Consider the following 24,893-nt stretch of genomic DNA (forward strand, 5'->3'; position numbering starts at 1 on the left):
GGGAGGATAAGGAGTACAGTGAGGATGGGGAGGGAGGAGACTGAGGACCAGTGTAAGGATGAGATGCTAGGAGGATGAGAAGTGAGCATCTGAGACCAGAAAGAAACTTGTAGACTTCAGTCACTGCTGCAGGTAGTTGGGGTGGCCAACAATGATGATGTTGCTGCTCTGTTTGTTTGTCTGTTTTTTTGTTTGGAGACAGGGTTTCTCTATATAGCCATGGTTGTCCTAGAATTCACTACCTAGTCCAAGCTGACCTTAAGCTCACAGAGATCCATCTGCCTCTGTCACCCAAGTGCTGAGATTAAAGGCATGCAGCACCACGCCTGGCTTGTTTTTGTTTTGAGATAAGTTCTCATTGTGTAATCCTGACTGGCCTGGAACTTGGCATTTAGCCCAGGCTAGACTAACTCAGCTGCTCACTCCTCATCTCATCCTTAACTGGTCCCTAGTCTCCCGTTCCCCCATGAGATCTGCCTGCCCCTGCCTTTTGTGTGCTGGCATTAAACAAATTTACCATTACACCACATTAAGAACTATTTTGTAATAACTTATTTATTTTTATTTTATGCACATTAGTATTTTGCTTACATGTCTGTGTGATTCTCTGGAACTGGAGCTGCAGACAACTGTGAGCTGCCATGTAGGTGCTGGGAATTGAACCCAGGTCCTCTGGAAGAGCAGGCAGTGCTCTTAACTTCTGAGCCATTTCTCCAGCCCCAAGAATTATTTTAAGCAAGTTTTTATTTGGGATATAGAGTATTACATCTATTTCTGAAAGACTAAGGGCAGACAGTCCTGTTCGAATGTCCCATTTCCCTATAATGTTCATAGGTCAGATTTATGAATGTATTTGTGGTTTGTTGGTTTGTTTGTTTGTAGGAGCAGTGAACTTTATTGATGGTATTCAAGAGAATAGGGCTCCCTGGCCCCTCCTGTTACTCTGGGGTCTAGGATGGAAACTGTGAGAAGAGATGGTCAGTGTCAGGGGGTGAGTTGGAACAAGGACTCCTCAGCAGCGGCGGGCCTCTCTCTCTATTGCTATAGTGTCCTCGCTGGGGTGGGTGGTCCAGAGCTTCTTACTCCTTGGAAGCCATGTAGGCCATGACGTCCACCACCCTGTTGCTGTAGCCATATTCACTGTCATACCAGGAAATGAGCTTTACCAGCAGAGTGATGCTAGCCCCCACATCAAAGGTAGAAGAGTGGTAGTCACTGTTAAACTTGTAGGAGACAATCTGGTCCTCAGTGTAGCCCAGGATGTCCTTTAGTCGGCCTTCAGATGCCTGCTTCACAACAATTTTGATGTTATCACACTTGGCATGTTTTTCCAGTTGGTATGTCAGATCCATGGCAGACACATTGGGGTAGGAACACAGAAGGCCATGCCAGTGAGCTTCCCGTTCAGCTCTGGGATGGCCTTGCCCACAGCCTTGGCAGCACCAGTGGATGCAGGGATGATGTTCTGGCTAGCCCCATGGCTATCGTGCCTCAGCTTTCCAGAGGGGCCATCCACAGTCTTCTGGGTAGCAGTGATGGCAGTGAGTCCTTTCACAATGCCAGAGTTGTCATTGATGATCCTGGCCAGGGGGGCTAAGTAGTTGGTGGTGCAGGAAACATTGCTGACAGTCCTGCGTGAGTTGTCACACCTCTCGTGGTTCACGCCCATCACAAACATGGGGGCATCGGCAGAAGGGGCAGAGATGATGGCCCTTTTGGCCCCATCCTTCAAGTGGACCCCAATCTTCTCCATAGTGGTGAAGATACTAGCTGAGTCCACAACATATTCGGGACCAGCACCATTCCCATTTGATATTAGCAGGATCTCTCTCTGGAAGATGGTGATGGGCTTCCTGTTGATGATAAACTTCCCGTTCTCAGACTTGACTGTGCCGTTGACTTTCTATGGGTGGAGTCATATTGGAACATGTAGACCATGTAGTTGAGATCAATGAAGGGGTCACTGATGGCAGCAATCTCCACTTCGCCAGATAAGAAGCCATCATCCCTGGGTAACCAGGTGCCCAATACGGCCAAATAACGATTACTCCAACCTTCAACCATCGTGTCAGTGGACGAGGCTGCCACTGCATGAGAAGCTGAGAAGCTGAGAAGGTGCTGCTGTCTCTGGAACAGGGAGGAGCAGAGAACCACATTAAAAAAAAAAGTGTTGTGACGGCTTGGATAAGAATGGTCCCCCATAGGCTCATACCTTGCCCTGCAGGTTATGAACTCTATCCCTCTGGAACTGTGAGCTTCAAATTAAATGCTTTCTTTGATAAGTTGTCCTGGTTATGGTGTAGTAGGAAAGTAACTATGATCCATGTCAGTGACTTGAGGCTCAATGTCATTGTTAATCTGGCCCCATGTTATTTGGGTTACTCCCCCTCCCCCTTTCTAAGCAATGATATCACGGTGATCAAACCACAAAAAAAAAGACTTTCTATAAAGGATGATCATGATGGCTATTTCTAAAAAGTTTTTGTTATTTTTTTCAGGACAGTCTCAATATATATAATAGGCTGGCCTTGAACTTGGGGCAATCTTTTTGCCCCAGTCTCTCAAGTGCCATCTGCTCAGTAAAAATATTTCTGTTCTCTCTTCCCTCTAATGATTCACTGCTCAAGGGTTCTGGGTTCTGCGTTGTTAACTGTCTCTGGGGCTGTGAAATGGGTTCCATTAGTTTCTCCTTCTTAGCTTGCATCTCTGAGGTTATTACAGTGCCTTCTTCAGGCTCCCTCGCTGACATTTACCAAGGCATGACTGATCCAGTAAATGATGTTAATGTCACCCAAAGGCGTTGCCACATTGCCTTACAAGATGTTTCTGAAGCCTTTGAAAGTGCCAAGTGCGTATGTCGGGTATCCCCTTTCTTGAGCCACTGAGTCAATCCTGGCCCCCTGAGGCTGGCTTGCTTTCACTCTCTCCAGGAGTCAGGTGCAAGTCCCTGGCTATGGGACACACCTGCAAGCTGAACCCGGCTGAACTCAGAAACACTCTTTAACACTGGTGTGCCCTGTAGCCTGCCTCTCGCCGTCTCCACTCTCTCAGATCCTGTTCTCTACCAGGGGTGCTTTGGCCCCTCAGGTGAGAGTCATTACATACCTGGCCAGTTTCGACAAGTCTAAGCTGAGCACGAGCTCAAGCTAAGTGAGTCCTTCACAGCTGCTCTCCTTGGTGAGATACAACTAAGTATATAGTTAGGATAATTGGGTTACTGTCTCACTCAATGAAAATGACAGTTCGGAAAAAGCGACGTGCTTGTTTCTGTTATTTAACTATCCACTTATTCATTTCATTTATTCAATATATATGCACTAATACTAATTAGCATCAAATATATGATACTCCAGGGACTGTTCTGGGATTGAGGACAGACATACCAGGCATGGAGACAGGAAACGTTCTTCCTTTCTTGGAGTTTACTTTCATGCAAGAGGACAAGACAGTTGTCTCCTATTAGACAAATTGATGCTGTCATTTCAGATGGTGGTATGCTATCTGGAGAAAATATAGCAGGGATAGAAGCTGAGAGTGACTGCAGGTGTCAGGTGGTGACCCAGCAGTGGGGGCCTTTTTAAAGACCCGGAAGCACCAGACTTAGGAGTGTGGCAGATGATATCAACTGCCGAGCTTATTCCACCTGCGCTCTGGGTTAGACTTGTTACCACATTGCAACAGTTTCATTTCTGAGGCACTGTCGTGAAACCCTCAGCTTGAGAAAGAAAAATGAGCCTTGGCACTTTCCCATCAGGAAGTTGTTGGTGCTTCTGGTAGCCTCTTCTGTCTTCCCCATCACTCTTCCGGCATCAGCTTCAGTGTTCTGTTGAAAGGAAAAACGATTTTCATTTTGTTCTAACAGGACACTATGTGGTTTTCACTTAACTAACTGCTTATGGCTCCAGTGTAGAAGGCGGTGTCCTGAGTGTTATCTCAGGGTGGACTTAGTCTTCCTAGGTGTTCCGCAAGGCCCTTAGTTTATAGATGAGTGTCCTAAGTCATAGAGCTAGGAATAGTAATGAGAGTTATCCGCATGTGTTCTGCCAGAGACAGGGATAATCAATAAATAATCAATAAACCAATTTCTGTCTCTCCTTCCCTACTCCCCCCCCATCCCTCCAGTACATATATATGTATACAGTATGTAGAAGTCAGAACTCAATGTCAGGTGTCTTCATCAATTACTCCCAATCTTATTTTCTGTGGCAGGTTCTCTTACTGAACCTGGTGCTCTCTGATTCCACTAGGCTGGCTGGCCATGGAACTCCAGGGATTCTCCTGTGCCTGCCTCCATGTTGCTGGGGTTTTAACTGTGCCGAGAGCAAAGCTTTCATGTGGATGCCAGGGACTGAACTCAGGACCTCCCTATGCAGCAAGCATTTTACCAGCTGACCCATCTCCTTAGCCACAGGTGCTGAATTCCTTGAGATGAGTGTTAGATGTTCTTTATGTCTTTGAGGAGGTTGAAGTTGGGTAGATAAGGCGACTTATTGTCTCACACAAACACTGAGCATAATTTTCTCCCTGATTCTAAAATACATGTACTTTCCATTAAACTGTAATCATCACCAAAACGAAGTCGGGTGCTGTCGTCTGTGCTTGATCTTGAACGATGATATGAGGGCCTGAAGAGCCATGGGCCATGGGGATAGAATTCAAACCCAGGTCCCCAAACTAAATGCTAGCCAAATACATTGGCCACAAGAGCCACACAAATAGAAGTTTAAATCCAGGCTATTGGACTCACTAGTGGTATGACTATTGATTACCCGGAGTTTCAATATTCTAATTTGGCAAATGGGCATAATGAACGCTTATCTCTAAGAGTTATTTGGGACAGCAAATATATATATATATATATATATATATATATATATATATATATATATATATATATATATTTTCTGGTTTTGGTGCCTATGAGTCTGTCTAGCCATTGTTCTGTTTCACTACAGCAGACTTCTCCTGTTCTTTACTAAAAATCCATGCGCTGTGTAGCTCTTGGGCTTCTCTTAGCCCAAATAGATCATGATCTAATTCAGAATTTCTCTAAGTATGACCGACTCCTGGATGGAAACATCAGTACTGCTCTATGTTAGACCTGCTGAACTAAAACTCCAAGCCTATTGCCATTCTTATGGAATGTCTGTGCCCTTTGGGATGCTGGAGTTGAACTGTGGGCTTTAATCGTACTATTTATATCTTCTCCCTGCGTTGGCAGTGGAGGACCTCCAGAATGAATGAGCCAGTGAGATGCCAAAATCCTGCATGAAGAGAGGCTTGGTTATTTATGCCAATGTCCAGTTACACATTCAGATCAAGTTAGGCAAAGGAGAAGTTAGGCTGTTGGGAGAGTGACTGGGCTGTGGCGTTTACTCTGGGGACCAAGGAAGCACCATCTCCAAGGAGACATTTAAACTGCAACCTGGGATAGTGGGATTGCGTGTGGGAAGATGAGGGGGAGGAAAGGTAAAAAGTCTTCTTATAGGAACTGGCATTTGCACTGTCTCAGAAGTAGAGCTGGTGTGGCAGAAAATGGCTCTGTATGTGCAAAGAACAGAAGGCATAGGTCAAAATGTCAACAGGGCCTGTCTTTGTAATGGACTAGATGTACTTTGAATTTCCTTGTTTGTGTGTGTATTTTTTTTAAAAAATATATTGCTTGTATAGCTCTTTACAAAAGTGACCATAGGTAGATGTGCAGCTCAGGTCTCCTAGAGGATTTACCTAGCATTAACAAACAAACGAAGCCTTTGTACCAGCCAATAAATCTGTCATGGTAATGCAGGCTTGTGATGCCAGCACTGTCTCAAAAAGAAAAAGTTCATAAAAGGAGGAGGGAGCGGAGGAGAGGAGGAGGGGAGAGAGAGAGGGCGGGGAGAGAGGGGGGCGAGGAGAGGAGAGAGCGGGGGAGAGAGGAGAGGAGGGAGAGAGAGGGAGGGGGGGAGGAGGGGGGAGAGGGGAGAGAGAGCTGAGAGAGAGGAGAGGAGAGAGGGGAGAGAGAGGAGGAGGAGGAGGAGAGAGAGGAGAGGGAGGGAGGGGGAGGAGACGAGGGGGAGGAGGGGAGAGAGAGGGGAGGGAGAGAGAGGAGAGCGAGAAGAGGAGAGAGGAGAGAGAGAGAGAGAGAGAGAGAGAGAGAGAGAGAGAGAGAGAGAGAGAGAGAGAGCCCACAGGTAAGAGAGAGAAATTGGTTGACTCAAAAAGGCCTTCCTGGCTTTCCTTGGGTTGGAATGTATGCTGTGGGGGAGGGGTGACGTTTCCAGGCAAAGGAAACAGCTTGGCTCCTGTGTTTACATAACTGCTAGTTGCTAATAACTGAGTTCTAGCTACAACATCGTGTGGGGATGGGTGGGTGAGCTGTGAGACAGCAAAGTAGGCAAGAGATCAAATCCCAGAGGCCGTGTGTCAGCAGGAAGCTTCGTGTTCACTCCATGGTCGACGCAGAGTGAATTGATCAGATTTCTGTTTCACACACATCCTGTGGGATAGCATGAGACAGTCAGACAGCTGCGCCCGCCAAGATGAGCGATGCGGTGCAGTCTGGAAACTGGATGATTGTTTGCTTGTTTGTTTTCTTTCTTTCTTTTCCTTTCTTTCCTTTCCTTAGAAATCAAAACCAAAAACCAAATGCAACATAATTTTTTTTTTTTAAAGTTTGGGGTATATGTGGGAGGGAGGACAGTTCTGGGGAGTTGGTCCTTTACTTCCACCATGTGGGGCCCAAGGTGGGGGGGCGATCTAGCTCAGGTCATCAGACTTGGTGGTAGACAACTTCATGACATCTCACCAATCCTCCTTCTGATTTTTTTCCCCCTTTAAGGCAGCAAATTCAAGAGTGTGACCTGAGATTTAGTCTTAGTTGCTTTCTGATTAAATATTAAATTCAAAAAATTAGTGTGACCACCTGATGCCAAACGACGAGGCGAGAGGCACTCTCTCTAATTCACCGTCTGTTCTAGTGGACCACGGGCGATCCCCTCTCCTTCTGGCTGGAGTCCTGTGTGCATCCTCAGCCCAAGAGAGTACTTGTCTGCTTCCAACCTTAGGGCGAGACGAGAATGAGACAGCGCCTGCAGCACGGTTGACATCCTGAGACACCAACAGCTGAGGCAGAGGCCGTCAGCATTAGTCGCAACAACCTTTTTTTTTTTTTTTTTTTTTTAATGCAGGCTTTAATTTTATCTGTTCATTTCAACCAACTCTGAGGTCTCCATGACTACAATAGAAGAACAGAAGGAAAAGAGCACTTCTGTGTTGGAACACCCTAAATGGTATTGTTTATTATAAAACGTGGGTATTTTAAAGGATGCCCACGGCTTTAAAAGGTGTCAATGCTATTCATATGGTGTTCCAAGCCACAGACATTTTTATGTTCTAGCTGTGGGTGATATGGGAACACGCTGAGAAGATGCATCAATAAGGGTGCTCAAAAAAAAAAAAAAAAAAAAAAAAAACGACAAGAGGTAGATGGAGTTGAGATCAAATACAAATGGGAAAAGATGTATATGTTCCTAGCTGCCAGAGCTCTCTGAGACCTGAGTCATGATGCGGTCAAGTGTGGCCACGGATTGATGTTAGACAGTTTATAGTCTGAAGACCTGAGTAAAACAGCCACGAGAAACTGCAACACTTCTTGGTTAAGCCAACGATGGCACACACACCTGCCGCATCCTTTTCCAAAGGGAGCAGATGTGTCTGAGGCTTTTGAAGTTAGAACTGAATTCCAGCCGTTCTGCTGACTATCCGTGGACTTAGATGTCTTCAGCGGTCCACAGTCCACTTGCAAGGTATTATGGGGGAAACCAGATGTTATTCATCAAGTCCTCAGCATGTAATTAACCCTCTCAGAAATGGTGGCACTTACTGTTGTTGTTGTTGTTATTTGTACTCTGCTGCCATAGAGACCTGGTGTGTGTCTCCACAAGAATTTGGACTTCTGAGGAAGACGGAGTAGAAGTCTTAGGATGCTAGTGGGGGAGGAGGAAAGTAAGGGCTAACACGTGGAAAGATAGGGTTGGGGTTTCCCGTGTTCAAGGAACTGAGATCCCAGGCACTGAGCAGCATCTGGAAGGGTTGGAATCACGCCTGGTACCCAAGGCTGTTGTATTTATACAGATGCCAAGTTCTTGGGCTTCTAGCAGATGGCTGCGTTGAGGCCAGGTTACTGTAGAATCACTGGGCTGGGCTGTTCCTCAGCAATGCTGGCTGATGCTGGTCCACTGACAAATTGTCTTGATGTTTGTCAGTGGTGTGGGTCCCCAGCCATTTTTACAGTCCTCTTTTCCTCCCTCTTGGGTCCTGTCCCAGTCAGGTGCTCCGTTTCTACTCAGGTACCCAGTCTGTATTCTATTTTGGTCTCTGCTAAGGAGAGCAAACCTCTGCAAAGGTGAAGTACTCGCTGATGAAGGGGCCTGTGACATTTGGAAGAGGACTCTTGAGATCTGGAAGAATGGCCTTTTAATGACAGAGTGACAGACAACAGGTTGACACTTGGGGTCAGGGGACTCTCCCTTGTTACCTGTGATTGGAACACAGCAGCCACACTGTCTACTAAGAAGGCTACTCCTTGCCAGAGTCGGCATAAAACACCAGGGGGGTGTTTAGTATAGGGGCTATGCACCCCTATTCCTCTTCCTTCTCCCCCTTTTGTTCTTCCTCATATAACCCCGGCTAGCCCCTAACTCACTATATAATTAAGGCTGACCTCAAAAGATGCTTCTGCCTCCTGTTTTCTAAATGCTGGGATTATAAACGCTGGCAGAATGACCCCTGGCTTAGGGGTCACATCATTTGCTTACTTCCAGCTGGATGTAATTTTAGGCAGATTGACTTTATTTGCAGAGCAAGATGCCTGTCTGAGCCATTGCTTGGGCCCCTGGTTGCTTGTCTGACCAGGACTGTCTGTCAGTGCCTTTGTTCCACACTTGAGACACCTGAACGTTGTGATGATGCGCTTGGCTTTCTGATGTTTGTTGCCCTGCATAGGCTTGAAGATGGCAGAGAAAGGTTATGGGGAGGAGGACAAAACATAATTAATAAGATGAAAAATACAGCAGTGGAAGCCTCTTTCCATAGACTTAGCTGATTTCTGTGATGAGGGAGAAACAGGCCTACTGTATAACATTAAAAAAAAAAATCACTTTTGGATGATTGTAGTGGCACAGGCCACTACATTTCTGTACTCTGGAGGCTGTGGCAGGAGGATTGTAAATTTTGAGGCCAGCCTGTACTATATAGAGAGACCCTGTCTTAAACAAAACAAGACATAAAACAATAACAAAAGCAAAACCAAAAAATATCTATTTCCAGGGCACCATGGGAAGCCTGTGTCAAGATGTATGGAAAGCACACTGGGGCTGTTGTCGACTTCTTTGTTCCTCTAGATCACAACACCTTGATTTTCCTTTCAGACCCACACATCTTCCCATGTGTGGAATCCCGCAGGACCTTTGCTTTTTATCTCCTTTCCATCCTACTGGGGAGGGAAGAGATCCCTGATTCAGGGTTTGGGTAGCTGAATCCTGACACCTGGTGCAGGAGAGATGACATCACCAGTATTTTATTAGTCATCTAGAGTCACGGCCTGGGGAGGGAGGATGCTGCAGGCCACACAGGGCCATGGGGCAGGCGTGGGGATTCTCCTGGGTCTGAGGAAGAGACCCAGGAGTAGGAAGGAACCCGGGGAGGCAGACATTGCAGTACGATGAGGGTGAGGTGTGGCTGTGAAGTGTGCGGGTGTGGCTGGATTGTGTAAATCATGTCGCAGGCCAGCAGGGAGATGGAATCCACACTCATGAATAAGCAGAAGTGTCCTAGTTCACTTGAGGAGGGCTCAAGAATTTAAGGCTAGGTCATCTAAGACCCTTCTTATTCTTCCTTATATGGTATTGGGCTTGATTTTATTTTTGAGATAGGGTTTCTCCGTGTAGCCTTGGCTGTCCTGGAACTCTCTATGTAGACCAGGCTGGCCTCCAACTCACAGAGACCCGCCTGCCTCTGCCTGCCAAGTGCTGGGATTAAAGATGCGAGCCAGTGAAGGCGGCTTCAGGCTTTGTTTTAGTCCCATTACCTGTTATTCATAGAGTTATGTCTTCACCCGTAAAGAGAACTGTGCTAAACCAGCTGTGCTGCCTTTCTTTTCTTGTAGCTAGGAAGCATGAAGTTGAGGGAAACAATGGTCAATGACTTTAGTGTGTTAATCCAGACAGGGTTGTCTCGAAGAAACTGCCTATCCTGAAACACGCTGCAGTCATCGATGGGTAGTTTAAATATTTTTAAATTTATTCTTTAGCAATTTCACACATATATACAGTGCATTTTGATCATATCTGAGCCCCCATTACCCTCTCCTGTCTCCCAGAACTCTGAAACACACCATCTTCCCATCTTCATTATTTCTTCTTCACCTCCTCCTCCTTACCTTTAATAACTCACTAAGTACAATCACTGTTACTGGCATGGGTATGGGACCATTCGCTGGAGTATGCAGCCCACCAGGGGCCACACCCCCTAAAAACACTGAAATCTCTGCTGTCAACTGCCAATTGCTCTTGAGCTAGGGATGGGGCCTTATGAGCCCATCCCCATCCATGCCAGAATGCTGACTGGCTTGATGTATGTCTTATGTCGGTAACCACAGCTGCTGTGAGTTCATGAGTGCAATGGTCTTGTCATATCCAGAGGACAACATTTTATAGCATGTCACTCCATTCTCTAGCTCGTATATTCATTCTCCCCTTATCTATGATATCCCATCAGTTTTGGTGGTGGTGAGTTAATTGGGATGTCCCATTTAGGGCAAAGCACTTAACAGTCACTAATTCTCAGCTCTCTGGCCATTTATGAGCGTCTGCATTAACAGCTGCCAGGTACAAAATAGAAACACTGCCAAAGCTGAGATCAGCACTAATCTATGGCTGTAGCCGGGCTTTTGGCTACTTTGTCAGTTTTTTTTCCTACCATTTTTTATGACACTCCATTCCTTTTCAAATCTCCAACACTAGGTAGGAGAGAAAGAAGGTTAGCAGAGAAAGGGGGCATTGACATCGTTAGATTACTTCCTGCTGAGTAGGCGTGTCGCATTCCTTGGGGCAAATTTGATTGGTCATCATTAGGATATCTCCAATCAGCAACCAGTGATCCAGCAAATAGCAACCCAGTAACAACAGCAGCAGCAGCAGCAGCAGCAGCAGCAGCAGCAGCAGAGTTATCAGCTGTTCCTGCAGCCTCTCTCAAGGCTCTAGCATTTTCATACCCTCTTAAGTATCCCCAGAATTCCAAATGTAAACTATCTTCAGTTGACAAAATCATACCCCTGTTAGAGCACTAGGCAAATCATAGTCAGCTGCTGTGGACAATCTGAAGCAGCCCCATATCCCACACCTGGCATTCAACAAAAATATATTCCCATAACATTTCTGTGTTTTTAAAGAAACCAAAAACTCTTACTGCATATGAGCAAAAATATTTAGAAGGATCTGTGAATATTTCTTAGCTTTTCAAGTATCACATATGAATTTCCTCCTGTGGAGCTGGCCTCAAACCCAAACCAAAAGCATTTGGTTATCCTCAAAATGCTAACTACACTATTGTACCGATGGCCATATCTGGCCTGCCAGCTCAGGATTATGGCATACCGGATTTATCGTTATATATTATAGCATACTGGGTAAGACTGTGGGTGACTTTTCACCCCCAGCAGCTGGCATTATGAAAACTAGCCCATGGTGAGGAAGTTTCCAAGTCTTCTTCAGCTTGATTCCTCTATGCTGTACAGGCAACTATGTAGTATCTTCAGCAATGAGGTCTTACCATGCAGTTTTGGTGGGCAACCAAGGGCATTGGAAATATCCTATGTTGTTTTGGAGGCCTCTGTAGACTTCCTTGCCAATAAGTTATATAACATACCTGCTACTGAGATTTTTATTTAATAACCCATGCCTTCTGGGAGCAGCACTGTCCATCCATGCATGATACCTATATTCAGATGCCTTCTTAAAAAAGAAAAGTATGGTGACCACCCACAGCCATGGCCCAGGTACGGGCTGCTTTCTGCCGTCTAGGAGCCTTGTCCGGAGCTGGGCCTTGGGTTTGGCGCCCAATTTCCAGATGCCTACGGGAAGGAGCTCTTTGACAAGGCCAACAAACACCACCTTTTGCACAGCCTGGCCCTGTTAGGGGTACCCCATTGCAGAAAGCCCCTCTGTGCAGGGTTACTGGTAGCTTCTGGAACCACCTTATTCTGCACCAGCTTTTACTACCAGGCCCTGATCGGTGGCGACACTAGCATCCAGACAGTGGGGTCTGTTGGAGGGAGCCTGTTAATCTTGGGCTGGCTGGCTTTGGCTTTTTGAGGACTCTTGTTTCAGTGCCCAGTCCTGGCCCTTCTGGGCAACTGGACGCAGAGTGGGAGGGGGAAGATGTTGAACCAGAAAGGAAATTAAAAGACAAAAAGTACATAAAGAAAGAAAGAAAGAAAAGTGTGTGTGTGTGTGTGATATAAATTAACTTACAAAGTAGTGGGTTTTCATAAGGGTCCCTCACACATTCACAAAACACAAAAGCAAAAGTGGGGGAAAGTTAAAGAATCAGAATGAGCTTTGTAATCATGAATGGCTCTGCATCTACTGTCTTAAAAGCCGGAAATAGAGGCGACTTCTTAAAACTCTGGATCCCAGCTAGGAAGAGCATCACTGTGATAAGATGCTGCCATTTGTTGGCAATACTTGGTCTACCCGTCGGTCCTCTATGGCCCTGTGGCATCCCTTACAAGTCATCCAGAGCTATGGTGTCTCAGTTCTTGAGTTGTAAAGATGATTATGTGTGGGGCCTCTCATCTCTGTGACCAGAGAATGAAAGGCTCCGGGATCTGTGGAAGAGCTTTCTGGCTTGAGTGGGAAGGGTGTCTGCATGTGTGCACTTCATAGCCCAGATCGTTCGGATTTCCTGCCAGTTATTACTATTCCTGCCAGACTGTGGAGAGAAAAAGGAGTTAGAGTGGAGACCTGGGGATTTCCCCTTCACCAGTAAGGTCTAGAAAGTTGAGAATGTGAAAGAAAGATGGATGATGTTCTAAAAAGGATTTTGATCTACACACTTAAATAACTGCACATCCATAGAAACAGACAGAAAACCAGGAAGCAGAAAGAGCCATGGAAATCAAAGATGGAAAAGATAAGGTGCGTGGAAGCAGAGAAGGCGCTGCAGCGATGACTTTCTAGGGCAAGAGGTGCCTTTACCTGGGCATCTCAAATAGCCTTTTCTTTGTCTTCCATTCCCTGCCTCCTTGGAGCTGAGAGCTGTTGTTGAACAGACCCCATGAGCAGTACTGTCTCCTCACATGTTCAGAGGTCACATCTCATGCCATTGGTTGTGGAGGAATTGGCTTCCTACAGACACAGCGGATCAGGAATACAGGACCACAGCTGGCAGTTGTTCTGAGTCCTACCCTCTCCCCTCTCCCCCCTCCCCTGGGAAGACTCAACCTCATTCTCTGAACTTTGATGTCTGTGGCTCTTGGCAGGGTCTAAGGGCATCGGTGCTGAGGGACGTAATCCTCCTCTATCTGGGAGCTAGCCTAGCGGTCGGAAAGATGAGGCTGGGCTAAAATTATCCTGCCCTTATTTCTACAGCAGAAAGACACACTCTAAGGTCACGGGTATTATGCTGTCAGTCCACTGATGGCTTCAAGCTCCCTGTCAGAACCATTACTTCATCTCAGGAGTGGGTGGGGCCCACAGCTGCCTCTGCTAAGAGGGCAACTCTTGTTGCACCTGGATTAACCGGCTAAGTGCTGGGTCTGCCTCTCCTTCAAGAATTTGCTTCAAGGACACAATAGGACCTCTGTCCTACACATTGCAACCTTGGAGGGAGTCGAAAGGAATGTGTGTGTCAAGTCACATTGTAAGGGATGAGGCTGAGAGGAAGCCACAGGGGAAGCAGATGTTTTCCTACTGAAGGGCTGGCTCTTCATCCTAAGGATTGCTGCTGGCTAAGAGCCCATGCTAGTTCAAGCCATGTGCCTGGACACAATACCTAACTTCTGTGCTTTAGCTGTATTGTCTGCTCAATGGCAGACTTAGCTCAGGAGTTTTGATGACCGAGAAAATGAATCTATTGGCTTTAGTTACTTTCCTATGGCTGTGACAAAACACCATTAACGAGACAACGTAGAGAAGGAAGAGTTTCTTTGGGGCTTACAGTACCAGATTGTTCAGGGCCCACGATGGTGGGGTGGAAGTAGCAGGTGGCAGGCAGCTGGAGTAGCAGCTGAGAGCTCACTTGTCAAACCGCTGACAAGGAGCAATCTCAAAGCCTGCTCTCAGTGACATACTTCCTCCAGCAAGGCCGCACCCCTCAGTCCTCCTCAAACAGCCTCTGACTGAGACGATGTATTCAAATGTCCAAGATTTATGGGGGAACATTACATTCAAATCACTATACTATGGGAAAAAAAAAAAAGCCTAGACACCATGTTGGCATAAAGTACCTAATGTGTGCTATTTATTGACTGTGATGACTAAATAGATGTCTTCAGTACCTCTGTCCTTGAACTTTTCTTGATCACCATAGAGTCGCTCTGGCCCCAGGCTAGAGGCTGTGGTGGGATGCTGATGAGCAGAAAAATGACTAGGGGTGGCTTGACAAATGGTAACACAGTCTTAACTCTCTGGGCACACTCTACCCTGTTTTGCACTTGGATTACATTCAAAGACACACTCCTATGGCCAGCGTTCTTAGAAAGCTGGCTCAAGCCATACTTGGCTTCTTCTTTTTTTAGTGGGCAAGAGGCCACATTCCTCAGCTGGACCTGCTCCAAGCAAAGTGAAGTGAAAAGGGCTGCCTTGGGCTCTCCAGCCTCTGTTTCTGGGGCCTCTTTTATGTGATCTTCTCAGGAGCCATCTTTTGTTGTTCTTGTCAATACCTTGCTTGAGAGAAGGAGCTGAAATGAATTCGTTCTGAGGAGTTTCTGCTGGAGTGTTATTACTTCAAGGGAATCTAGATTTTTTTTTTTTTTTTTTTTTTTTTTGGAGACAGGATTTCTTTGAGTAGCCTTGGCTATCCTGGACTTGCTTTGTAGACCAGGCTAGCCTCGAACTCACAGAGATCCGCCTGCCTCTGCCTCTGCTGGGAGTACAGATATGCATCACCGAGGCGGACTGTGGGAATTTAGATTTTGACACAAATGATTTTGAAGTAAACCAACATTAACTGCAGGGGGCAGCCCATGAGAGAAGGCATTCTGTGGGGGTGAGGTGGGATGGGGTGGGCTGCTGGACATTCTGGAATATCTTGCGTAGGTGCACCTCAGTCTCCAGATCTCTCGTCTGCAGTTTCTCTAGCTCTAGCTAAGGGCTCCAGCTGAGCAGGAGCGTTTGTTCTTAGGATGTTGGGGAACTGAATCTGGTACCAGGGGAGGCCTCAGCATCTGCCGATCTACACATGACTTGCTCCCAAACCCATCATTTACAGGAGATGCTTTTGAAGTAGGAGGCTATTGACGCCCCCATACAGAGTGGTGAGAGAAATTCTGGGCTTCTGAAACCTGCTGTAATAATTAAAAGGGTCTGAAAATTCTGTACAGACCATTCTTTCAAAGGGAACTTCATCTTATTTATATCATTGTTTTAATTAATGTTGTCATTTGCTTGTACATATCATAAATATGTACTCCTTAGTATTAATGACTTGATGAATATTATGGGATCATTCCTGAGACTCTCTGTTGTCTACTTACTTACCTCAAAGCCAAAGCAGCTTTTTTTGTCTGTTCGTTTGTTTGTTTAAATATTACAATGGTTGATTTTATATATCATCTTAATTGAGAATGCCTATAGCTTCAGAATCGTAATTTCTGGCAAGTCTGTGTGTTAGTTCACACAGTCTTCATGATCAAATACTTGATAAAAGTTTCTTGAGGGGGGAAGGACTTATTTTGACTGATGGTTTGAGAGGACATCCCATTAGGCTGGGAAAGGATGCTAGCTGGAGCACTTCATAGCTGTGGTAGTAGGTGCCTGCTCACATTTGTGTGAATTAGGAAGTAGAGAAAGGGCAGGAAACAAGGGTTCCCCCATGCCACCACCCCACAGTGACTTCCTCCAGGTGGGCCCCACCCCTAAAGGTCTGCTATCTCTCAAAGCAATGCTATCAGCTGGAGGCCAAATGTCCTAACACAGAATTCTGTGGGGGACACTCCACATACAAAGTGGAACAGTATCTGAGATGCTTTGGATGAGATTAGACTGATACTTGATGAAAGAAATTGCCCCAGTTTGGGGGAGATGGCACATACCTTCAGTCCCAGTGCTCTCTAGGCAGGTCTCTGACTTCTTCAAGGCCAGCTTGGTCTGTACAGTGAGGTCGTGTCACAAATGAACAAGCAAAGGGATGAAACAAAAGGGAGCCAGAGATGTGAAGCTTTTGTCCTAATACCTTGTGGGTCTAAGTGAGTCACTACCTTTGAGGAAGAACAGTTCCCTCCCTCCCTCCTTCCCTCCCTCCCTCCCTCCCTCCCTCCCTCCCTCCCTCCCTCCCTCTCTCCCTCTCTCCCTCCCTTTGTTTTTTCCTTCTTCCCTTTCTTCCTTCTTTTCTTTCCTCCTTCCTTCCTTCTTTCCTTTCTTTCTTTTTTGAGACAAGGGTTCTCTGTGTAGCCTTGGCTATCCTGGACTTCTTTTGTAGATCAGGCTGGCCTTGCACTCAGAGATCCACCAGCCTCTGCCTGTCAGAGTGCTGAGATTAAAGGCATGCACCACCATACCTGGTTCTGCTTTCTTTTTGATATAGGCTTTTGCTTTGCTTTGTGAGATGGGGGTCCCTTGTAGCTTAGGCTAGACTTGAATAAACACTGATCTTCTTATCTCTGTCTTCTAACAGTTGGATTTCAGGCATGTGGCACCTAGCAGAAAAAACAATTTCTAGCCGGGCAGTGTGGTGTATGCCTTTAATCCCAGCACTTGGGAGGCAGAGGCAGGCGGATCTCTGTGAGTTCTAGGCCAGCCTGGTCTACAAAGTGAGTCCAGGACAGTCAAGGCTACACAGTCTCGAAAAACCAACCAACCAACCAACCAACCAACCAACCAAACAAACAAACAAAACAATGTCTAAGTCTATGCCACTGAGCTTATTGGAGGAAAGACTGAGGCCTACAAGATCAGAAGCCCTTGGTGTCCTATGTGTGTTCAGATTACATAGCACTCTTTGGGCTTGTAGTTGAAGCTCCAGTGAACTCTCAGTTGTATAAAGGTAAAATCTTTGTGTTCTCACCTTCAGTGGTGGTTTGACTAATAATGGCCCCCATAGACTCATATGTTAGATATTAGTCATGTGGGAGTGGCAGTATTTGAGAAGAAATAGGAGGAGTGGCCTGGTTGAGTAGATATAGCCTTGTTGAAGTGAAGGTTTCAAAAGCCCAAAGACTGAGGCCTCGCTGCTCTCTTTACCTGCAGATCCTGATATTGAACTCTCGACTACATCTCCAGCACTATGTCTGCCTGTGTGCTGCCATGGTCCACACCATCATGATAATGGACTAAACCTCTGAAACTGTAAGTCAGCCCCAATTAGATGCTTTGTTTTATAAGAGTTGCCGTGGTCATGGTTTCTCTTCACAGGCGTAGAACACCAACTAAGACACCTACTAAGGAAACGGCAAGCTCATTCACAGTAAAGCCCATCTCACCCCTCTCTCATCTCCTGTGAGGCCAAGTGTCATGCCTTGCCGTTTGTTGATGTTCAAGAAACAATTGTTAAATGAATGATGCAATTCGTGGCTTTACTCCCACAGAGTGTTATTTCAAAGCAGCTTTTCTTAACACCCAGAGCCCTGGATGACAAGGACAGTGCTGCTCCCTGACTTCTCTGTCAACGCGTACTGAGGGAATGCAAACAACAAGTTAATTAGAGAGTGAACGGACTTTGAAACGCACTCACATAAGCAAATGTAGGACAGGAGCAAATTTAAATGATTTGCAGAATCATCGGAGGTTATTATCCATGACCTTTTGCTGGCCCAATTTTTTTTTTTTTCAGACAATCAGGTTATAATTGGTATTGGTTCCTTATTCCTCTTTAGATCACAGGAACAAAGTGTGAGGCTGCTGGGACCATGAAATATGAGAAGACCCAGTCATAAAAACCCAATCATTGTGGTAAGTTGGCACAAAATCAAGAGATACTCTCCTTCTTAGCTGAAGACTCTATGAATATACTTAGGCCCCACTCCACTCTGGAGGTCAGGGTTAGGATGAGACCTCTATGAGCTACCTGACCTCTTAAGTAGGGATTGGAGGTGAAGTGTGGGTGGCGTTGGGAGTTTTAGGACATTAGTAATTTGTTATTCCTAGCAGTATAATCTTCTTTTGAGATAACATAAGTGTCCCAGTTTTCCCAAGGGAGGTCTATTAGTATACTGGCAGTCCCACTAGCCTAGCACCCTCTTATGTTATCACCTGCTGCCACCGCTGGGCGTGCCATCAGTAAAAAGGACTCACCCTCCACACCGTGCTCTCTTACTCTCTTTCTCTTACTCTCCCTTGGTTTCTCTCTGTTTTTCTGTCTCTCTCTCTCTCTGTCGTGGGTGCCTCCCTCACCCCACCCCATCCTCTTTTTTCTCCCCTCCTGCCCCCGCCCCCTTTCCCTCAATAAACCTCCTTTATACCAAATATGTTGCAGTGGCATATTAATCATTATTATAGCAAGGTCTTGGGTTATAGCTTTTGATATTACACAGGCATCTTTCCCAAACTATGAGTGGCAAGTGAAAATGTAGCTTTCCTTTCAGAGAGAGATGGCTGAGAGGATAGGGAATCTTCACACAATTTGGCTTAGAACCACAGTCTTGGAACTGTACTTGTTACCAGTCAGGGCTGCTCAGAACACCCCGGTGCTGGCCAGGGTGCACATTGTAGCACACAAAATAGGAATGGAAAGGATCAGAAGGACAGCTAGTTGGATGTTGAGCAAGTGGACCAGGTGAGAGCACAACTCAAGTGCTCCTGCCCTTCTGTCATGTGCAAGTGTCCCAAATGGCACACCTGTTGTACTCTCAGCAGAGGTGACTTGCTGGGCTCTGTCTGGTGGTCACTGTGGACTGTGATGTAAGGTCAGAGGGTATGAACTCCTTTGATCAAAATCGAAGTGCCAAGTCTTCATCTCCTCCAACATGTCGAATTTGACTTGTTTTGAAATCCCCGTCACGACGATCATTTAGGGATTAGACCACAAGGTTAGAGAATTGAATTGTGAGCTGGGACGGTGCCTCGGTCGACAAAGTGCTTGCTTGGGTTTGGATCTCCAGCAGCCCACAAAGTTGGTATAGTGGTAGGCATGCCTCTGCAGCTCCAGTGCTTTGAAAAAATAATATCCTGAAGTTCACAGGCCAGTCAGCATTGCTGACTCACAAGCTCCAGGTACAGGAGACACCATGTGTCAAAAAATAAGGTGGGGTGTGGCTGAGGAAGACAACAGGCATTGACTTTAGGGTTCTGCACTTGCATACATGCATAGATTTCTGACACAAACACATACATCATACACACACATGCACACACATCCACACACTTAAATTTCTCACCTTGGTGTGGTGCTAAGTGCATGTAATTCTAGCACTTGGAAGGCAAGAGGACCAAGTCATCATTGGCCAAATAATGGATTTGAGGCCAATCTGGGCTACATGAGATCTTTCCTCAAAAATTGTATTTTAAATTAGTGTAAGAAGTTATTGGACAATTTGTTGTTGTTGTTTTTTATATGAATGCCATGGACAATGTAAATAATTTGTTTGGGTCTTAATTTGTCAGGTTAGCTGGTTAGTTCCTTGTCTATTGAGATACAAATGATTAATGAAGTAATTCATGTGTGAGACAAGATCTCATTATGTAGCCCAGGTTGGCCTCCAACTCACAGAGATTTGCCGGCCTCTGCCTCCCACAGTGTTGAGATTAAAGGCATGTGCCACCATGCCCAGCCTAACACAAATATTTAAACCCAAGAACAACACAGAAAAGTAGGGAAGATCTGGGTCACTCTAGGAACCTCCTCTGTGATACGTACATCATGTGCTTTGAGGGACACAAAATTGTTTTGTACCAAAGGAAGACTGGACATGAATACGGTACAAGGAGCTGATAACTTGACTTTACCTTCTCTCTGTCTGACACCTTATTGCCTAGTGGAGTTTCCTTTTTTTCTTCATTTTTTTAAACTTAATCATTCATACATTTATTAAGACTGTTCTACAGGCTAAGCACTATGTCATGTATTTAGAATGGAGATGAATACATCAACCCATGATGTTAGAAAACCAAAGCCAACTGGAAGGAGCAACATAGACTCAGATTACATGGGTCTACTACCATGCATCTTATAGTTCATGTATATAAAAATCGTATTTCAAATGCAAGATCAAATTCACATCCTAGAAGAGTGAAGGGCTTTTACTTTAAAATTCCTATTAAAATAAAAATGCACCAGCCTCTTCTGTAAAATTAGAGTTAGAATCTGGTCGAATACCAAAGTTTTTTTTCTTTGTTTTTGTTTTTGTTTGTTTGTTTGTTTCCAGATTTGAGGCTTGGTGGCACTCAGAGGAAGAGGAAGCAGGCTATCCGGATGAAACCTGATAGGCTGTGACCATATGGTAGGGGAGGAGATCCTCTTCTGTCAGAGGTCTAAGGGAGAGGAATAGGGTGAAAGAGGGAGGGGGGAAATGGGAAGATACAAGTGAGGGGATGACAGTTAGGGTGTAATCTGAATAAATTATTTTAAAAAAAGAATCTGAAAAAACCAGAACAACCAAATGAATGGAGTTTCTTAAAAATGCTTCTGCAATGTTGTTCAAAGATAAACAGTGCCTGTCTACGGCCCGTCAGTTCAAATAGCTCCCTGCCTGTGCCATGCTGTGTGTTTCACTTATTTGCCTTCAGGGCAGAGCTACAGCTTTGTGAAGAAGGCCTAAATACCATGTTTTGACAAGAAAAATGACACACTGGACATTTTTTAAATGATGGATTTGCTGTATGATGTATAGTGTATTTAATTCATTCATTAAAATCAAGGCACTGAAGCTTAGTCGGGTTTGTCACAAGTTCAAGGAGAGCCTGGGATACATTGTAAGTTGCGAACACAGCCGGGCATGTAAACAGAGGTGCCTTCACTGCTGGACTTGGATTTGGAGAACTTGACCCTGAATCCCACTACTCATTATGAAGGCTCAGATAATTATTTCCTTCCGGTGTATTAATTTTCTCCCAAGTCACTAGTCCCCAGGCTGTTTCTATCAAATTAGTTGATTTGAGTCTTTTAAAATCCAAAGTCTAGAATTCAAATCACCTTTAAATATATTTCGCCAGGTTAAACAAACAAACAAACAAACAAACAAACCCCAAAAAACAGAGCTTCTATCAGCTTGTGGGTGTTTGAGCTTTGTGCCCTTACTAGAACTAGAACGAGAGAGCGAAGAAAAGCTCTGGATCTTTCCAAGACTCCCAGAATCTCAGCTATTTCAGGAAAGCCCGGAGTATCAGATGGACCATCCATCCTGCACCTTTGAAGCCAGGATCAGCCCAAGGCTGATGCCTAGGTGTCCCCTGGAACTCCTCCCTAGATCACACTTCGAAGAATGATGTTCTTGCTTGCATTTGGGGCGGAGGTGGGGTGGGGTGGGGGGTGGGTGGGGTGGATGATGCTTAGGCACCAGGGATTGCTGAGCTCAGGGAGGCAGACAGGAACAAAGTAAAGCACCCGGCAGGGGAGGCGGGGCGGATGTTTGGGGGGTGGGTCAGGTTGGGGTGAGTGGTCACACCTGCTTCCTTCCATTTTCCAGGGCTAATGGCTTCAGCTGCTTCCCAGCAACAGCAGCTTCATAAAAGCTTTTGAAAAGGTGTCAGCCAATAGCAGGGCGGGACCCGGCCTAACAGCTGGGGGCCCCTCCCCCTCCTCCTGGCTGGGGTGGGCAATTGGCAAGCAGCAGATGGAGTCTCAGTGGGCTCCCAGGGCTCCGCTGCGGTGCCCCCAAGATTCAGGAGCTGAGGCAGAGGCAGCTTTTCTTTTGGCCCGGGTTGCAGAAGCGTCCCCCACCCCCACCCCTACCCCCGCCGCCCCCACTTCCGAAGGCTTAGCTGTTTCCTCCATGGGGTGTGAGGCGCCAGATCTCACCCAGGGCAGGCATCCTGTAAAGATTTTTTTGCTCAAATGGTAAATTTGCCTCAAGTCTTCTCCTGTGACATTAATCAAACAGCTGAGCTGAGCTGGCCCTGCTGGAGCACAGCATTCATTAGCGTCCCCAAGGGACCCCTTTCTTTAGATCTGGAAACTTTTGACGGCGGGAATAGAGATATCCGCTCTGCCTGGAAGGCCCCAGGCTTGTGGCACTCCGAAGGCCACTCCTGGGCTTTCCCTGAATGTTTCCCCGGATTCGGAAGGCCCATGGCCATCCCTAGGGTTCTGTGACTCTCTCTGGATTCCTATGAACCCCGCAGCAACCAAGTCTCTCCGGGAACCGCGACACTGCGATCTGCATGGAAGTTTCTGGTGTCACAGCCATATGGTGCATGTCTAGACGGCTCTGTGAAGTGTTTTCAACTTCCCTGTGGCAAGTGTCAGTCCCTGGGGGCTGGGAGTGAGGGGAGTCTTGGGGCGGGGCGCGCGGCGGGGGGGGGGGGTGAGGAGGGGAGAGGGCGGGCTTGCCAAGAATGCTTGGCTCCCCTAGCTGATCTCTGCTCCCAGGAAGGAGCTGTTTCTAGAAACCCTTGATTTGTCACACTGCCTCCCCCCTCCCTTCCGCGCCCCCTTCCCCACAAACCAGCCAAACGCCTTTCTTGACTTCTAAATACAGCTCGGTGCCAGGAAAAGAAAAGCCCTGTGGCTGCCTGGCCAATGTTTCTAATCGCAGGTGAAAGGAACAATGTGAGGCCTGCCTCGGTGGCGGTGGCGGTGGCGCTGGCACTGGCGCTGGGGCTGTGAAACCTCTGGGCCTGTGACGGAGATCTGAGAGCACAGCCTGCGAGGCGGCTTCGGATACAAAGATGAATCAACACGCGCGGGTTATAACTCCTCAGCTGTAACCCGTCTTCTGCTTTAACCTTTTCAGAATTATTAAAAAAGAGAAACTAAAAGCGAAAAGGACCTAGTTTCTTCCAGGTAGTTTCATCTTTGCTGCCACCTCCCCCTCCCCGCCCCGCCCCCTTTTCACAGACATACAGTAAATCTGAGCACTCACAGACGTTCGAATATATGTAACTCCAGTCACTACAGAGGCTTGTGTATGCCTTGATCTAATTCGTTTATGGTTCCCGTTTTGTGCATTAAAAAAACAAAACAAAACAACAACAACAACAACAACAACAACAACAAAAACGGAGGCACAACAGGGTTGAGTTGCTTGCCTAAAGGCACACAACTTTGTTTGTTTGTTTGTTTTAGTTTTTGGAGACAAGGTCTCACCTGCAGCCCAGGTTGACCTAAAACTATATAGCCCAAGATAGCTTTGGACTCACCTTGATCCCCCTGAGTTCAGGGTCTATGGACATCAGCAGCCACAACCGACCTTCATACCAGCGCAGTCAAGGCCTCTGGGGATTTTGCTTGGCTCTATTTTCTCCCTTCTCCTGGACTGATTTTACATCCCACCCCCCCCCCCCACCTCCACCCTCCAATCCTGCTCACTGATAGACCCTATGACAAAGTAACTGGGGAGGACAGAGACAGAAAGATCCAAGTCTGTTCACCTTTAACAACCTTTCAGCCGTTCATCTGGGTCATCTGTCCCTGGGCTTGCGGTGTCACATTGGACTCTGAATTGTAGACACCATGCTAAAGCTAGGGCGGCCCTGGTGCCACGAGCATGCTCCGTCCCTTCTCCCAGGTCAGTTCATATCACTTTAATAAGCACACAAATGGCTTCTGGCAACAAAGACTGCTAGCCTATTCCACTCATAACTGAACGGTGCGTATGTTTTTAATGCAGCTTTAAATTTTCAGGAGGATTGACTTGGTGGGGAGTAGTCACTAACCTTACCTTATTACAGGCACACACAGATTATACAATCTTGGCTATGAGAGTCTTAAAGTGTGTGTGTGTGTGTGTGTGTATTTTAGTATCGAGAAAGCAGTGTATTTTACTTCCATCTTTCCACAAGGATTGGACCTTATTCTAGAAGCCCTTTGGAAGGGCTCTTCTTATGTGGTCTGCCCTCTCTGGGTATCTGAGTTTTAATCACAATTGTCAGCTAGAGTTCAGCCTTGTTCAGATATCTATTTTAATAGTAGCTTAAGGGGGTCTTTTTTTTTTTTTTAAAGACTAGAGAGAGATTGTTTTGTAAGGAAACTGGTTCCTGGATGGGCTGTATATTTCCTTCTCAAGAGGGAGGCCGGCTTCAGCGCTGCCCCCTACCAGGCTAGGGATTGCCTGGAGCTTCTTTTATTATTCTTCGAGAATTCCATACATGTGTACAATGGAATATGATCATATTGATGCCACAGCTCCCACCTCCAGCTCTTCTCATATTGCCCTCAGCACCTCCTCCTAACTTCTTTGTCTTTTTTCCCCCTCCTCTGCCTCCTCTTCTTCTGTTTTCTCCTCCTCTGGCTCTTCCCTTTTTTGCTAATTCACCAAGCCCAGTTAGTGCTACGCATACGTATGTGGGTATGGCGCCACTGGAACATGGGGAGTCTACCAATGTCCATACCCTCAAAGGAAAACAAACAAGATAATTTCCCTTCCCCCAGTAGCCTCAGTAAGTGGTAGAGCCAGAAGGCCCTCTCCACCATTAATGCAAGGATTCCGGCCAGCTTGATCTTGGGGTAGGTTCTGTGTAGTGAGGAGAGCTGGTGTGAGTCCATGAGTGTAGCAGCCATGCTATGCCCAGAAGACAGCGTTTCACAGCACCTCTCCTCAT

At 46.3% G+C, this 24,893-nt stretch overlaps 2 pseudogenes; one reads left to right on the forward strand and one right to left on the reverse strand.

Annotated features, from left to right (window-relative positions):
• Positions 1–1,079: 1,079 nt before the first annotated feature.
• On the reverse strand, positions 1,080–2,064 carry LOC127191090 (glyceraldehyde-3-phosphate dehydrogenase-like; annotated as a pseudogene).
• A 9,964-nt stretch (positions 2,065–12,028) lies between these two features.
• LOC127191091 (transmembrane protein 256-like) lies at positions 12,029–12,353 on the forward strand (annotated as a pseudogene).
• The last annotated feature ends 12,540 nt before the right edge of the window (positions 12,354–24,893 follow it).

Source organism: Acomys russatus, chromosome 6, assembly GCF_903995435.1.
Source record: "Acomys russatus chromosome 6, mAcoRus1.1, whole genome shotgun sequence".
In the NCBI taxonomy this organism is placed as follows: Eukaryota; Metazoa; Chordata; class Mammalia; order Rodentia; family Muridae; genus Acomys; species Acomys russatus.